Below are 5,485 nucleotides of genomic sequence, written 5' to 3' on the forward strand. Positions count from 1 at the left end.
ATGTATGAGGTTCTTGATGTCATCCCACAAGCCATTTAATCTTTGGTCAATAGTGTTCAATGCAGTCTCAATGTTTTTGAGATGTTCTGTAAACTCGGGTGGGATATATTCATGGTTGTATTTTGGCTTTCATGGAATTGGTTTTATTTTCTTCAACTTAACTTGACATTGCATTTGAGCAGTTGGTGGTCTGTTCCACAGTTGCTCCTGGGCTTTGATCTGGCTGATGATAGGGAGCTTCTCTACCATCTTGTCCCCAGGAGCAGTCAATTGGATTTCTATGTATTCATACCATGAAATCCACCTGTGCTGTTTATGTTGTTAAAAAAGATATTGGCAATGAATAAGTCATTGAGCTTACAAAATTCTGGCATTCGATCTCCAGTGCTGTATTTTCCAACTACCAAACCTTCCTCTTTGTTTCCAACTTTCATATTCCAATCATCAGTAATTATCAAGGCATCTTGATGGCATGTTTGATCAATTTGAGACTGCAGAAGGTGCAAGACATCCTCCATTTCTACATCTTTGGCTTCCAGCATCACAACAACACACACATGCCACCACAGTGCCAAAAAAAGGGACAGATAAGTGGTGGGGGATTTCTAAATTTTAAGAATAACCATTATAATTTAGAGGGGGTAAAATCTGGAAACAAAGTGTTCAGCAATGTAGCACTGACTATAAAATCATTGCATATTCATCAAATCAATGTGCATGCATTTGCATCATGTTTTCAAAACATATTTCTCAACATATTGCTGTGCAGAGAATGTTGTTGTTGGTTGCCATAGAGCTGGCTCTGACTCCTGGTGACCCCCATGTACAACAGAACAGAAGTTGCCATCTTCATAATCATTGGTATTGTTAAAAAATAACCAGAAGCACAAAAGGATTAAATCATATGGTTTATCTGGGCATATCAAGACCATTCTGATTGCAAAAAACCTAATGACCCAGTGTTCAAGAGTTGCAAAGCTTTGAAAGCCTTGAAAGAGAAGTGGAGGGAGGACAACAGGAAATCAACCACTGGCTAATTGTTACGCTATGGATTGAACCATGATTCCTTGCCTTACTGCCATCAGATTACTAGCTTGTCTCCAGCCTGAGTGTGAGGGTGGTAGTGGGGGAGTACTGTGTTGAACCATTCTTTTTTTAAATTTTTAATCATTTTATAGGGGGCTCTTACAGCTCTTATCACAGACCATCCGTCCATCCATTGTGTCAAGAATATTTGTACATTTGTTGCCACCATCATTTTGAAAACATTTTTTTTTCTACTTGAGCCCTTGGTTTCAGCTTATTTCCCTCCCTCCCTCACCCTCCCTTCTTCATGAACCCTTGATAATTTATAAATTGTTATTATTTTAATGTCTTACAATGACTGCTGTCTCCCTTCACTCACTTCTCTGTTGTTCATCCCCTGGAAGGGGGTTATATGTTGATCCTTGTGATCAGTTCCACCTATTTCCCCCCACTTTTTCTTTACCCTCCTGGTATCACTACTCTCATTATTGGTCCTGGATTCCCTGTGTTTCCAGCTCTTTTCTGTACCCATGTATATGCTCTGCTCTAGCCAGACTTGTAAGGTAGAATTTGGGCCATGATGGGGGAGGGAGGAGGAAGCATTAAAGAACTAGAGGGAAGTTTTATGTTTCAACAGGGTTATACTGCACCCTGACTGGCTCATCTCTTACTTGTGACCCTTCTGTAAGGGACTGTCCAATTTGCTACAGATGGGTGTAGGGTCTCCACTCTGACCTTCCCCTCATTCACATAGACTTATTTTTTTGTTCTGGATCTTTGATGCCTGATAACTCATCACATTGACACTTCATGATCACACAGGCTGGTGTACTTCTTCCATGTGGGCTTTGTTGCTTCTCAGCTAGATGGCTACTTGTTTATCTTCAAGCCTTTAAGACCCCAGAAATTATATCTTTTGAGAGCCATTTTTTACTCTTTTTTAAAATTAAGTTTTTTACTTTTTACACAAATCTTTCATTTATTTATCTATTTATTCTTTTTGTTTTTTTCCACAACAATTCATAGACATTTTGTTCCATGACATTGACTGCAATGCCCATAATTTAACCAAACTTGTCTGTCAGTTTGTTGCACTGTGGTAGCTTGTGTGTTGGTGTGATGTGGGAAGCTGTCACCAGTATTTGAAATTCCAGCAGGGTCACCCAAAGTGCACAGGCTTCAGCAGCGCTTCCAGACAAAGAACAAGGAGGAAGGACTTGCGTCCCCACTTTGGAGGAAGAAGCCACTGACAGCCTTATGCATAGCTTCAAAGCATGTTCAAATACTGAGATCTTGAACCAAGGAAGCAGGTCAGTGTTGGAGATACTGCGGCAGATGGCCCCTCAAGTCTGAGAGCACTGGGAATGTGACTGAAGAGGAGCTGACTTCTTGGAGGAGAGTCAGCCATGGTTACTGGAATTGGGTCAAGCCTGTGGGAGTGGAGACTTTGAAATCTCCCTTTGTTGATTGGCACCACACCATGTACAGAGAAACAGCTGCAAAAATCTTCTAATGATTGGAACTTGGAGTACGTCAAGTATGAATTTATGAAAATTGGAAGTGGTGAAAGGTGAAACGGAATGCATGGAGAGCAATATCCTAGGAATTGGTCAGTTGAAATGGACTGGTATTGGCCATTTTGAATCAGAAAATCATATGATTTTTTTATGTTAGGAATACTATAATCAAGAGGAATGGTTTGGCATTCATTGTCAGAAAGGATCTTGCTAAATTCATCATGAAATACAAGCCTATCTGTGATCAGAATATATCTATCCGACTTCAAGGAAATCCAGTCAATACAACTATTATTCAAATTTATGCACCCACCACAAAAACTAGAGATGAAGAAATTGAAGAATTCTACCAATGACTTCAGTCAGAAATTCAGTCAGAATTCTACCAACGACTTCAGTCAAACATGCAATCAAGATGCATTGATAGTTATTGGTGATTAGAATGCAAAAGTTGAAAACAAAGAGGAAGAAACAATAATAAGAACATACAGACTTGGTGATAGAAATGAAGCTGAATATCACATGGTAAAATTTTGCAAAACCAATGATTTTTTTCATGGCAAATACCATTTTTCAAAAACAGAAAAGGTACTATACACATGGACTTCCCCAGATGGAATATACAGCAATTAAATCGACTGCATCTGTTGGAAGACACAATGGAGAAGCTCAATATGAGCAGCTAAAACCAGATCAGGGACCAACTGTGGAACAGACCACCAATTGCTCCGATGTAAGTTCGAGATAAAGCTGAAGAAAATAAAAACAAGTCTACAGGAACCAAAATACGACCTTAGTCTATGCCACCTGAATTCAAGAACAGATTTGACACATTGAACACTAGTAACAGTTGAGCTGTGGGAGGACATCAAGACTATCATTCATGAAGAAAACAAAAGGTCATTAAGAAGGACAGAAAGAAAAGATAAAAGTGTATGTCAGGAGAGAGTCTGAAATGTGCTATTAATTGTAGACTAGCTAAAGCACATGGAAGAAAGGATGAAGGAGCTGAATCGAAAATTTCAAAGGCGTGAGCGGATTGTCTTCAAGGTGCAGTGGAGATGGAGGCCCAGATCTTTCTACTCCTCCTGCCTCCAGGCCGGAGCCCTCGACGGTGTCCAGCTGTGTTTAAGTCTGGCTGGCGCCACCTGTCTTTGCAACGCCACCCAAGAGAAAAGCTCCAGCGGGGGTGGGGGGTGGGGGGGCAGCAAAAAGGTGGAGCAGCAGAAGAAAGAGAAGATAACTGAAGACAAAACCTTTAGTTTAAAAAATAAGAGCAAAGCAACAGAAATGTATCAAGACAGTTACTCATCACATTAATTTCCTCAACAAAATCCACATCAGTAGGACAAAGTAAAGCTGAAAAGAAATTGAAGAAAGATGACAAGACCTACAGAAGCTAAATGAACTATTCAAACTTGTCGCTCAAAAAAATAGCTAAAGTCGCAGATACCAAATCTGTGGTATGTGTACTCCTCAAGCAAGGGCAGTGCCCTAAAGAAGAGAAGTGTAAGTTCTCTCCCAACTGGACTCTGGAGCGAATACGTGAAAAACGGTGTGTTTACATTGATGCAAGAGAGGAAGAACTCGAAAAGATACCATGAATAATTGGGATGAGGAAAAAGTAGAAGTAGTGGAAAAGAAGCACAGTGAGGTGGAAAAGAGGAAAGCAAAAACTCAAAGAGTGTGCAAGCATTTCCTTGACGCTGTTGAAAACAGCAAGGATGGGTGCTCCGGAGTGTGCCCTGGACGGGGTGATATGTGTATGTATTCTCATGCACTTCCTCTTGGATTTGTGCTGAAGAATGATAAAAAGAAAGAAGATGAAACTTCATTAGAAGATCTCATTGAAAGAGAGTGTTCTTCCCTAGATCCCAATGTTGCCAAAAATCACTCTAGTATCTTTTCTTGCATGGGAAAAAGAGAAAAGACAAGAACAGATGGATAAACTTGACCAAGATACGGGAAGAAAAGGAGTAGAGTTCAAAGCTGGGAGAGCACTAGTGATCAGTGGTCATGAGTGGTTTGAACTTCATCCTGAACTGCTTGATGATGATGATGACGATGACGATGATGATGATGATGAAGCAGACGATAACCTGTTACACCCAGGAGGCAGGCGGTGATGAGGTTGATGATTCTGTGCATGTAAATGACATAGATTTAAGCCTGTCCATTCCAAGCGATGTAGATGAGACAGGTATTACAGCAGCCAGTCTTGAACAATTCAGCACATATACTTCAGAAAAGGAGGAAAACAAATGAAATGACGCTTCCGGAGGTGGGGCAGGAACTGGGGAAAGACATGACTTGAACGAGGATGAAGAAGGGAGGCACAGGACAATGGAGCCCTGACGCTGCTCCTGTTGATGAAGATCTTTGCCCTGGGAAGATTGGGGTGAGCTAGAAGAGGAACTCAACATGCTTGATTTGGAAGAATGACATCAAACAAGGTAATGAACAAAAGAAGTCTCAACATGAGTTGAAATTAATATAGTTAATTTTCCACCTAGAATTCTTCAATAGAATATATGTATTTACCATGCAGATAGTGGAGGGCTAACCCGCTATCCAAAAAAGGAATGTTGTACCTACATCTTCTCTCCTGACTTTGACTATATCTTCATGCTAAATTCAGATTAGTGCCTGATAGATTGAAATATAATGGACATTTCAGAAAATGATTGATTGTTGTAGCTGTCCATGCAAGTAGGAAGTGTAACTGCTTTCCCAACTTTTGATTTTCATTGGGCATGTGTTATTACCAGAACGAGATAAATCTAAATATAAATCAGCTTTCATTTAATGCAGTTGTTGAGTGATTTCATTTCCTTTATTTTTATATATTAAAGAGAATGCCTAAAATATTAACACTGTACTTCATCAAGGGAACTGCATATGCAGAGTCAGTGTTGTGTCATCTTTAGACAATTAGATGAACA

At 40.0% G+C, this 5,485-nt stretch overlaps 1 pseudogene; it reads left to right on the forward strand.

The window, feature by feature from the left end:
• The first annotated feature begins 3,542 nt into the window (after positions 1-3,542).
• Positions 3,543-4,985, forward strand: LOC101656603 (annotated as a pseudogene).
• The last annotated feature ends 500 nt before the right edge of the window (positions 4,986-5,485 follow it).

This window comes from Echinops telfairi, unplaced genomic scaffold (genome assembly GCF_000313985.2).
Source record: "Echinops telfairi isolate 266 unplaced genomic scaffold, ASM31398v2 ScPeMD7_7424;HRSCAF=8462, whole genome shotgun sequence".
NCBI classification, from domain to species: Eukaryota; Metazoa; Chordata; class Mammalia; order Afrosoricida; family Tenrecidae; genus Echinops; species Echinops telfairi.